The sequence below is a fragment of the Bos grunniens genome, chromosome 17, assembly GCF_055505025.1.
Source record: "Bos grunniens cultivar Pamir isolate PY7600 chromosome 17, Bosgru_T2T1.0, whole genome shotgun sequence".
Taxonomy (NCBI): domain Eukaryota; kingdom Metazoa; phylum Chordata; class Mammalia; order Artiodactyla; family Bovidae; genus Bos; species Bos grunniens.
This window is the reverse complement of record NC_141181.1, coordinates 38,706,989-38,719,557: the sequence shown is the minus strand read 5'-3', so window position 1 is coordinate 38,719,557 and position 12,569 is coordinate 38,706,989. Positions and strand designations below refer to the sequence as shown.

Sequence of the window (12,569 nt, the reverse complement as noted above, 5' to 3'; positions counted from 1 at the left end):
AAGGGAAGTGAATGTCAGAAACTTTGGCCCAACAGGGTCAATGCCTTGCCATGTATTAACCAAGAAAGCCTTAAGGCAGGCCTGGGTGGTCTGTTAGAAGAGTTTGGGGTTAATGGCACTCCTTGGATGATGGTGGCACAATGGCCCACAGATGGGGTTTATAGTGTGTGTGTATTAACCAAGAAAGCCTTAAGGCAGGCCTGGGTGGTCTGTTAGAAGAGTTTGGGGTTAATGGCACTCCTTGGATGATGGTGGCACAATGGCCCACAGATGGGGTTTATAGTGTGTGTGGAAGACAGAAAGGACACAAGACAGAAAGAATTAAGAACTGAGTACTTGCTTCTTTCGTGGCTGGGCAGTAGAGGGGAGATGATCCTCTGGGCCAGGGCTAGAAGAGACCAGAAGCCCCTTCCTTCCTGGGGGCCAAGTTTTGACTGGTCTGGATAGCTCATGGCCCCAAAGTCCTCCACATGGCCTCCCAGAGACTCTCCAGGAGGCCCGGCTGTCCCCTCCAGATGTGCCAGGAGACTGGCTGTGGTCCAAGCTGGGCCCAGGTAGGGCCTGGAGTCCAACAGCTAGATGAAGTCCATGGAATTCTGAGGGAGGAGGCCCATTATGCAGCGAGGGAGACCCAAGCCCTTGGTACCTGTGCCGCTGAGGGGGAGACAGCAGCCCAGGGCAGGGTCCTGGTTCTCTATGGCTTCCAACCTGTCTGTGTTGTTGTCCCAGTTGATGTAGAAGCAGTTCACCAGGGGATCTGAGGCCAAGATGTTCCACTGGAGCTGAGAGAAGTGTGACTTCAGGGGTGGGTTCTCGCACAGCTAGCTGCTAAGGTACCCACTGTCAACGCTGTAGCTGACTCGGATGAACTCCTATCTGTGGTAGCTGCAGGTGATGAGGACCATGGTCACTCCCAGGCTATCAGACTCAAGGATGAGGGATGGGTTGGGGGCATCTGCCTGAAAGATGAACATGTGTCTCCCTGCCGGGACAGGGCCAACCAGCAGAGTCTAGGATTTGATCAAATTCACTCTCAGCTGAGCCAATATAAACGTTCTTCCACTCCAGGTAGTCTGCCAGGGCCTCATTGCACTCTAAGCTGATGTCTCAACCAGAAAGGGCTGTGGAAAAGGCTCAGATTTTCCAGCACCACCGTGTTCAATACTGACACCTTAGCCATCGCCTCGTAGGGTCACAGCTGAGGCCAGAGCTGGGGCCGAGCCAGCAGCTGGGTCTTGTCAGGTCAGCGGAGAAGCTTTGTCCAAATCAGCTCCTGCCTTCTCTGACTGCAATCTGAAGTTCCACTCCAGTATTCTGACCTGGAGAATCCCATGGACAGAGGAGACTGGCACGCTATGGTCCATAGAGTTGCAAAGAGTCAGGCACAAGTGAAGTGGCTTAGCACACAGGCACATCCCTGGAGTACTTGAGGAACGATGAAAGAGATAATGTGGAGATTCCTTAAAAAACTGGAAATAGAACTGCGTTATGATCCAGCAACCCCACTGCTGGGCATACACACTGAGGAAACCAGAAGGGAAAGAGACACGTGTACCCCAATGTTCATCGCAGCACTGTTTATAATAGCCAAGACATGGAAGCAACCTAGATGTCCATCAGCAGATGAATGGATAAGAAAGCTGTGGTACATATACACAATGGAGTATTACTCAGCCATTAAAAAGAATACATTTGAATCAGTTCTAATGAGGTGGATGAAACTGGAGCCTATTATACAGAGTGAAGTAAGCCAGAAGGAAAAACATAAATACAGTATACTAACACATATATATGGAATTTAGAAAGATGGTAACAATAACCCGGTGTACGAGACAGCAAAAGAGACACTGATGTATAGAACAGTCTTATGGACTCTGTGGGAGAGGGAGAGGGTGGGAAGATTTGGGAGAATGGCAATGAAACATGTAAAATATCATGTAGGAAACGAGTTGCCAGTCCAGGTTCGATGCACGATGCTGGATGCTTGGGGCTGGTGCACTGGGACGGCCCAGAGGGATGGTATGGGGAGGGAGGAGGGAGGAGGGTTCGGGATGGGGAACGCATGTATACCTGTGGCAGATTCATTTTGATATTTGGCAAAACTAATACAATTGTGTAAATTTTAAAAATAAAATAAAATTAGAAAAAAAAAAAGAGATAATGTGACTGGAGCAGAAAAGAGAGAAAAGATTTGAGGAAGTAGTAACAAATCTTATGGGTGAAGAGAGGATTTGTTTAATGGGAAAAAAAAAGGTGTTTATATGCTTATAAAATGCTCTGTAAAGAGGAAAATAAAATGATGCAAGAAAGGGTTGCTTTTTTTTTTTTTTTAGTTCTTCTGTCCTTGATGAGATAAGAGATGTGACTCCTTCCTTAATAGAGGCACACCTAGAACTTTCACTGGAACAGTAGAGACAGCAGAGTAAATGAGCAGGATGCAAGTTGTTAAAAATTATGGTCTCTCAAGTGCAAATACTATTCTGATATTTTCTGTTTTCCCCATAAATAGGAAGCATGATTATCCAATTTGAATGAGATTAAGAGAAGAGATCTGGAGTGGAATGAAGAGAAGGCATGGGATGGTCTAGGCGAATAGAAGAGTGAATTGTCTGGGTTAAGATATAAGATCTTGAAGCAGCACTAAAAGCCCACTTGACCTTAGTGTGGCTGTGGGTATAAAGTGAGATCAAGCTTCATGTCTGTAGGTAATTTATTAGGGATATTCAGCTGTTAATGAGTTGGATACAAGCATGATGACTGATGTCAGAAAGGCACAAAGATGTGATAGAGGAAAATGGAGATTTAAAGTTTCTGCAAAGACAGGATTTTCATGAGGAATCAGGAATTCTACTTCATATAAGGAATATTAGGATCCACAGATGGTGATCTTAGGAAAATGCTTCTTAAGCTTTACCATGCACCACAAACCCCTGAACACATGTTAAAACACAGTTTATAGATTCACAAACTTGGAGTTCTAGATTCAGCAGGTTTGATGAGGATCCCAAGAATTTGCATTCCTAGCAGTTTTCCAATTGGTACTTACACTATTGTTCCAGTGATCACACTTAGAGATCTATTTTTTTTTTAAGATAGTCTTAAGGATATGTAATCTCTTGTTTTTCACTTATCTTTTGTTCTCATTCTTTGAGACCATCTATCTGTATTTCATGTATTTATTAATTGGTTCATTTAATATGGTTGACTCTTGTTCAAGAGTCATGTAGAGGTTAGAGGAACTGACCCTCCTCACAGTTGAAAATCTGTGTGTATAACTTATAGTCAGCCCTTCATATATGCAATTCCTCTGCATCTGTGGTACCACATACATGTATACAAACCACTACAGATTGTGTGGTACTGTAGCACTTATGATTTTGAAAAATCGCATATCAGTGGACCCGTGCATTTCAAACCTAAGTTATTTTAGAGTCAACTGCATATTCATTTATATATTTATATATATATATATATATGTTAATCTGCTTGAAATTCACCATAAGTTTTCTAAAGATTTGAGATGAATACATAACCCATACTGTTATGGTTATGAAAAAGTAGAATAAATATAATCACCTCTTTATCATTTTTACCAGTATCTCCTGGCTAGAGCTTTGGTTAGTAGGCAAGAACTTATTATTTTAAAATTAATTTTTCATTGATATGTAATAATTATACTTTAAAAGTGATTTATTAGGCTTATATTACTTTCAGTTTAAATCTGTAAATGGGTTTTAGCATATTTTCCAAACAAAAAACTCTTCAATGTAAACCAACAAAAAGTGAACACATTTTTTATCCATGGACTTTTATTCTCTTTTAGCACTTAGAGAAAAAAGGAAAATCTATATTGGATAATAAATAGCATTGTAAGCAAACCTATATTGCTCTGGAAAACGTGTGGTCACTTTTAAATTACTATCAGTACAAGCAAATACACCAGAAGGCTGTCTCTAAAGCAACATGCCAAATCTAGCAATAGGATGATTTTCCCTTTGAAGGTAGTAGACAGGTCTCCAGAAGGAACATTTGGTGAAGAATCTGTCAACTGCCTTTATTACCTTCTAAACTACCTCTAACTTACAGGTATTCCCAGTTTTGTACTGCAGATAATTTGAGCTCCATCTGTGGTTGATGAATATTTTTCAGTATGCTGTTACAAATTATGGCTTTAGGCATTGTTACACCTTCTCCCTGCAAATTCAACTACATAAATTGCTCTGTTTCTTGAGTCTGAATGCATTTCCATAGTGGGAATGCAGTGAGAGAAATAGGAATCATTATTTTTATGTTGTAATTTGTTGGATAGATTGCTTCCAAAAGAGGGCTGGTTTAAATTTTATGCTGAAATTATTAACTCTGTGATTATTAATTCTTAAATATGAAATTCAATTAATAGTTGGCAAGATGGAATAGTAGAAAGACCCTGAGCTCCTCTCTCCTATAAGCATATCAAATTCACAATTATTTGGAAAACAGCCATCAATGAAGAAAGACCAGACCTACTAGAAAAGATCTTTCACAACTAAAGCTATTAAAAAATAAATCACAATAAGATGGGTAGGAGGGACAGAGTTGCAATATGATCAAGTCCAATGCCTTCAAGTGGACTGCACACAAAGAGGAGAACAATCATACTACAGAGGTTGACCCAAAGGAGCAAGAGGTCCAAGACCCATGTGGGCTCTGTAGCATGGGAATACTGTAACAGGAAGATGAATCCCTGGAGCTTTTGGTTGCAAAGGCCACTGGGGCTTAGTTTGGGGACTTCCAGAGTGTGAGAGGAAATAGTGATGTCACTTTTGAGTGACACCTACAAAATCTCATATGCTCTGGCTCTAGAGCAGGGAAGAAGCCATAATTTGATAGATGCTTAGGTCAGACCAACCTGCTGATGCTGAAGATTCTCCTGGAGAGGCAGGAAGTGACTGCAGCTTACCCTGGGGACATAGACATTCAGATTAGATGAGATCAGTCTCTCAATCCTGTCCTGCTCTTTGCCACCCCATGAATCGCAGCACTCCAGGCCTCCGTGTCCATCACCAACTCCCGGAGTTCACTGAGACTCAAGTCCATTGAATCAGTGATGCCATCCAGCTATCTCATCCTCTGTCATCCCCTTCGCCTCTTGCCCCCAATCTCTCCCGGCATAAGAGTCTTTTCCAATGAATCAACTCTTTGCATGAGGTGGCCAAAGGTTTCAGCTTTAACATCATTCCTTCCAAAGAAATCCCAGGGCTGATCTCCTTCAGAATGGACTGCTTGGATCTCCTTGCAGTCCAAGGGACTCTCAAGAGTCTTCTAAAACACCACAGTTCAAAAGCATCAATTCTTCGGCGCTCAGCCTTCTTCACAGTCCAACTCTCACATCCATACATGACCAAAGGAAAAACCATAGCCTTGACTAGATGAACCTTTGTTGGCAAAGTAATGTCTCTGCTTTTGAATATGCTATCTAGGTTGGTCATAACTTTCATTCCAAGGAGTAAGCATCTTTGAATTTCATGGCTGCAGTCACAATCTGCAGTGATTTTGGAGCCTAGAAAAATAAAGTCTAAACTGTTTCCACTGTTTCCCCGTCTATTTCCCATGAAGTGATGGTACCAGATGCCATAATCTTCGTTTTCTGAATGTTGAACTTTAAGCCAACTTTTTCACTCTCCACTTTCACTTTCATCAAGAGGCTTTTTAGTTCCTCTTCACTTTCTGTATTAAGGGTGGTGTCATCTGCATATCTGAGGTTATTGATATTTCTGCTGGCAATCTTGATTCCAGCTTGTGTTTCTTCCAGTCCAGCATTTCTCATGATGTACTCTGCATAAAAGTTAAATAAGCAGGGTGACAGTATACAGCCTTGACGTACTCCTTTTCCTATTTGGAACCAGTCTGTTGTCCCATGTCCAGTTCTAACTGTTTCTTCCTGACCTGCATAGAGGTTTCTCAAGAGGCAGATCAGGTGGTCTGGCATTCCCATCTCTTTCAGAATTTTCCACAGTTTATTGTGATCCACACAGTCAAAGGCTTTGGCATAGTCAATAAAGCATAAATAGATGTTTTTCTGGAACTCTCTTGCTTTTTCCATGATCCAGCAGATGTTGGCAATTTGATCTCTGGTTCCTCTGCCTTTTCTAAAACCAGCTTGAACATCAGGAAGTTCAAGGTTCATGTATTGCTGAAGCCTGGCTTGGAGTACTTTGAGCATTACTTTACTAGCGTGTGAGATGAGTGCAATAGTGCGGTAGTTTGAGCATTCTTTGGCATTGCCTTTCTTTGGGATTGGAATGAAAACTGACCTTTTCCAGTCCTGTGGCCACTGCTGAGTTTTCCAAATTTGCTGGCATATTGAGTACAGCACTTTCACAGCATCATCTTTCAGGATTTGGAATAGTTCAACTGGAATTCCATCACCTCCACTAGCTTTGTTCGTAGTGATGCTTTCTAAGGCCCACTGGACTTCACATTCCAGGATGTCTGGCTCTAGGTCAGTGATCACACCATCGTGATTATCTGGGTCGTGAAGATCTTTTTTTGTACAGTTCTTCTGTGTATTCTTGCCATCTCTTCTTAATATCTTCTGCTTCTGTTAGGTCCATACCATTTCTGTCCTTTATCGAGCCTATCTTTGCATGAAATGTTCCTTTGGTATCTCTGAGTTTCTTGAAGAGATCTCTAGTCTTTCCCATTCTGTTGTTTTCCTCTATTTCTTTGCATTGATTGCTGAAGAAGGCTTTCTTATCTCTTCTTGCTATTCTTTGGAACTCTGCATTCAGATGCTTATATCTTTCCTTTTCTCCTTTGCTTTTCACTTCTCTTCTTTTCACAGCTATTTTTAAGGCCTCCCCAGACAGCCATTTTGCTTTTTTGCATTTCTTTTTCATGGGGATGTTCTTGATCCCTGTCTCCTGTACAATGTCACAAACCTCATTCCATAGTTCATCAGGCACTCTATCTATCAGATCTAGGCCCTTACATCTATTTCTCACTTCCACTGTATAATCATAAGGGATTTGATTTAGGTCTTACCTGAATGGTCTAGTGGTTTTCCCTACTTTCTTCAATTTCAGTATGAATCTGGCAATAAGGAGTTCATGGGCTGAGCCATAGTCAACTCCTGGTCTTGTTTTTGCTGACTTATAGAGCTTCTCCATCTTTGGCTGCAAAGAATATAATCAATCTGATTTCAGTGTTGACCATCTGGTGATGTCCATGTATAGAGTCTTCTCTTGTGTTGTTGGAAGAGGGTGTTTGTTATGACCAGTGCATTTTCTTGGCAAAACTCTATTAATCTTTGCCCTGCTTCATTCCGTATTCCAAGGCCAAATTTGCCTGTTATTCCAGGTGTTTTTTAACTTCCTACTTTTGCATTCCAGTCACCAGTAATGAAAAGGACATCTTTTTTGAGTGTTAGTTCTAAAAGGTCTTGTAGGTCTTCATATAAACGTTCAACTTCAGCTTCTTCAGCGTTACTGGTTGGGGCATAGACTTGGATTACTGTGATATTGAATGGTTTGCCTTGGAAATGAACAGAGATCATTCTTTTGTTTTTGAGATTGCATCCAAGTACTGCATTTCAGACTCTTTGGTTGACCATGATGGCTACTCCTTTTCTTCTGAGGGATTCCTGCCTGCAGTAGTAGATATAATGGTCATCTGAGTTAAATTTACCCATTCCAGTCCATTTCAGTTCACTGATTTCTAGAATGTCGACATTCACTCTTGCCATCTCCTGTTTGACCACTTCCAATTTGCCTTGATTCATGGACCTGACATTCCAGGTTCCTATGCAATATTGCTCTTTACAGCAGCGGACCTTGCTTCTATCACCAGTAATATCCACAGCTGAGTATTCTTTTTGCTTTGGCTCCATGCCTTCATTCTTTCTGGAGTTATTTCTCCACTGATCTCCAGTAGCATATTGGGCACCTACTGACTTGGGGAGTTTCTCTTTCAGTATCCTATCATTTTGCCTTTTCATACTGTTCATGGCGTTCTCAGGGCAAGAATACTGAAGTAGTTTGCCATTAGTGGAAGCCATTTTGGGGAGCTCCTTCTACCTTGTGGACACTGGTGATGCAAGTGTTATTTTGGAATACTTCCTCTAATGTATTAACCCAGGACTCAGTCTGGACCTGATCCAGTGATTTGTAGTCACCATTTCTGGGATGCCTCAGGCCAAGAAACTAATTGTCTCACCTTCTGGCCATCAAGCTGCCTTAAGACTTCCTTCAAGAAACCCCAGGCCAATATTATCAGGAGGAAACACCATTTGCCAGTGATCCAACATCAGTTCTAGGACCCCTGGGCCCTTTAATCAGATCCCAAGAGCCCTGGGGTCTCCTGGACTAGTCTCTACCCACCAGTAACCCATCACTAGCCCTTGGGTCCTTGGCATTCTGCAAGTTTGTGACCTCATGTTGACAACCAGCCACTGGCAATCTTCACATAAGTCAGGACATAGCAACCAACTGGACAAGTGGTCAACTAATTCTACCAGACTGCCCACATAGTTATCCCACCAACCAGAAAAACCACAGAACTCTTAAAGAAGTAACTGTAGAGCATACAGCTCTGGGAACAAGAAGAAAGTGTGCTGCCAGGATGTATAGAACACATCTAAGAAAATGCATTTCTCCAAGGCTTGGAATTATAACCAACCTACCAAATAGATAAAAATAAATATAGCAAATCAGGAAAAATAAAGTGTCAGAGGAATATGTTCCCCAAAAAGGAACAAAATAAAACAACAGTGGAAGGACTAAGTGAAGTGGATATAGGCAGCCTACCCAATAAAGAGTTCAGGATAGTGACTGTAAAAATAATCAAAGAACTAGGAAAAAGAATAGATGCAGAGAATGAAAAGTTGGAAGTTTTTAACAAAGAGACAGTATAAAGAACAACCAAAAAGAAATGAAGAATACAAAAGTTGAAATGAAAAACACTCTAGAAAGAATAAAAGCAGGATAAATGATACAAAGGAACAGATGAATGAGCTGAAAAACAGAGCAGTGAAAATCACTGAGGCTGAACAGAAGAAAAGAAAGAGAAAAGGAAAAAAGGAGGACTGCTTAAGAGACCTCTGAAATAGTATCAGAAGAGAATATAGACCGACAGAATATATAGAATATAGACTATATATAGACAGAAGAAGAATATAGAAAGAGGCTGAGAACATAGTTGAAGACATAATAGCTGAAAACCTCCTTAACCTGGGAAAGGAAATAGATATCCAAGTCCAGGAAGTGCAGAGAATCCAGTTTAGAATCAACCCAAAGAGAAATGGAGCAAGAAACATTATAACTGAAATGGCAAAAATTAAAAATAGAGAATATTAAAAGTAGCAAAGGAAAAGCAACAAGTAGCATACAAAGGAATTCCCATAAGGATGACTTTTCAGAAAAAAACATAGAAACCAAAAGAGTGGAATGATGTATTTAAAATGATGAAACAGAAAACCCTATAACCAAGACAAAACTACCAAACAAGGCTGTCATTCAGATTTAAAAGACAGGTTAAAAGCTTATGAGCAAAAAATTAGAGAGTTCAGCACTACCAAACCAGCTTCATAAGAAATGTAAAAGGAACTTCTTCACTTGGGAAAAAAAAAAAAAAAGCCACGACTTATAAAATTAAAATGATTAAATGAAAAAGTTCATTGGTAAAGGCAAATATACAGTAAAAGTATAAATGGCATTTACCATGTATTAAGTCATTTATGCACAAAGCTGATAGAATGGTCAAAGATAAAAATAGTAAAATCATCTATATCCACAATAAGCAATGTAATAGTGGAAGTCCTAGTCACAGCAATTAGAGGAAAAAAAGAAATAAAAACAGTCCAAAATTGAAAGAAGTAAAAATGTTTGCAGATATCATGATATAATATATAGAAAATCTTAAAGATACCACCAAAAAACTACAGAGAAATCTGTTCATTTCTATACACTAAGAAATAGAATTTAAGGAAACAATTTCATTTACAATTGCATCAAAAAGAATAAAATACCTATTAATGAAACTACATAAGTAGGTAAAAGAACTGTCAGAAAAATTTACGATATCAGTGAAAGAAACTGAAGATGACACATACAGTTGGAAAGATGCACCATGTTCATGTGTTAGAACAATTAATGCTGTTAAAACAATCCAAAGGAATCTACAGATTGAATGTAAGTCATATCAAAATACCAATGGTGTTTCTTGCAGAACTAGAACAAATGATTTTAAAATTTACTTGGAAAGTACAAGAGACCCTAAAGAGCCAAAACTATCACGAGAAAAAACTAAGCTGGAGAAATCATACTCCTTGACTTCAAACTATACTACAAAACTACAGTAATCAAGTTGGTAAGGTACTGGCACAAAAACGGACACACAGGTCAATGGGTTAGAGTAAAAGGCCCAGAAATAAACCCAGGCTATACTGGTCAATTAATCTGTAATAAAATACATTATCTTTAATAAGTGGTGCTTGGAAAACTGTATTGCTATCTGTAAAGAAATCAGATAAGGGCATTCTCAAACACCACATATAAAAATAAACTCAAAATGGATTAAAGACCTAAATACAGGATGGAAAACCATAAGACTCCCAGAAGAAAACATAGGCACAACACTCTGACATAAATATTAGCAACAAACTTCTGAATCTGTCTCACAAAGAAAAGGAAACAAAAGCAAAAATAAATGTGTGGTCAAATTAAACTTAAAAATTGTTGCACATCTAAAGTATTAGGAAATATTTGTCAATGATATGACAGATAAGGATTTGGTTAATATACTAAGTACATAAACCGTTCATACAACTCAACATCAAAAAAACAACTCAATTTAAAAGTAGGCAAAAGACCTAAATAGACATTTTTTTCCCCAAAGAAAACATATACAACAAGCACCTGTAAAGATTTTTAACATTATCAGTCTCCAGAGGGATACAAATAGAAACTATAATTATATATCACCTCAGACATGTGAGAATGGCCATGATCAAAAATAACACAAATAACAAATGTCAGCAAGGATGTAGAGAAAAGCAAACCCTCACATGCTGTTGGTGGGGCTGTAAATTGTTGCAGCCACTGTGGGAAACTGTATGAATTTCTCAGAAAACTAAAACTAGAACTACCATAACACTGAGCAGTTCCACTCTTAGGCGTATATCTTTAAAAAAATAACCTGCAAAACACTAATTCAAAAAGATGAATGTACCTTAATGTTTCTAGCAACATTATTTATAATGATATTATGTCTTTCCCTCTCTGACTTATTTCAGTTAGTACGTGCTCAATCGTGTTTCATTCATTGCAGCCTCATGGACTATAGACAAGGAAGCAAACTAAATGTCTATCAACAGGTGAATGAAGAAGATGTGGTATAATGCAATATTATGCCACCACAAAAAATAATGTAATTTTGCCATTTGCAGCAATGTGGATGGACTTGGAGGGTATTATGCTAAGTGAGGGCTTCCCAGGTGGGGCTAGTGGTAAAGAACCCACCTGCCAATTCAAGAGATGCAAGAGATGCGGGTTTGATCCATTGGTTAGGAAGATACCTAGAGAAGGAAATGGCAACCCACTACAGTTTGTAGCCTGGAGAATCTGATGGACAGAGGAGCCTGGCAGGCTATGAACCATGGGGTCCCCAAGAGTCGGACATGACTGAAGCAACTTAGCATAGCATCAGTTCAGTTCAGTTGCTCAGTCATGTCCAAGTCTTTGCAAGCCCATGAATCAGAGCATGCCAGGCCTCCTTGTCCATCATCAACTCCCAGAGATTACCCAAACTCATGTCCATCGAGTGAGTGATGCTGTCTCATCGTCTGTCATCCCCTTCTCCTCCTGCCTTCAATCTTTCCTAACATCAGGGTCTTTTCAGTGAGTCAGCTCTTCACATCAGGTGGCTAAAACACTGGTGTTTCAGCTTCAACATCAGTCCTTCCAATGAACACCCAGGACTGATTTCCTTTAAAATGGACTGGTTGGATCTCCCTGCAGTCCAAGGGACTCTCAAGAGTCTTCTCCAATACCACAGTTCAAAAGCATCAATTCTTCAGTGCTCAGCTTTCTTCACAGTCCAACTCTCACATCCATACATGACTACTGGAAAAACCATAGCCTTAACTAGATGGACCTTTGTTGACAAAGTAATGTCTCTGGTTTTTAATATGCTGTCGAGGTTCATCATAACTTTCCTTCCAAGGAGTAAGTGTCTTTTAATTTCATTGCTACAATAACCATCTGTAGTGATTTTGGAGCCCCCCAAAAATAAAGTCTGACACTGTTTCCCCATCTATTTACCATTAAGTGATGGGACCAGATGCCATGATCTTAGAGGTTGAGCTTTAAGCCAACTTTTTCCCTCTCTTCTTTCACTTTCATCAAGAGGCTCTTTAATTCTTCTTCACTTTCTGCCATAAGAGTGGTGTCACCTGCATATCTGAGGTTATTGATATTTCTCCCAGCAATCTTGATTCCAGCTTGTGCTTCTTCCAGCCTAGTGATTCTCATGATGTACTCTGCATATAAGTTAAATAAGCAGGGTGACAGTATACAGCCCTGACATATTCCTTT

General features: G+C 39.9%; 1 pseudogene; it reads right to left on the bottom strand.

Annotated features, from left to right (window-relative positions):
* Positions 1–575: 575 nt before the first annotated feature.
* Positions 576–1,180, bottom strand: LOC147355211 (histone chaperone ASF1B pseudogene; annotated as a pseudogene).
* Positions 1,181–12,569: the final 11,389 nt, after the last annotated feature.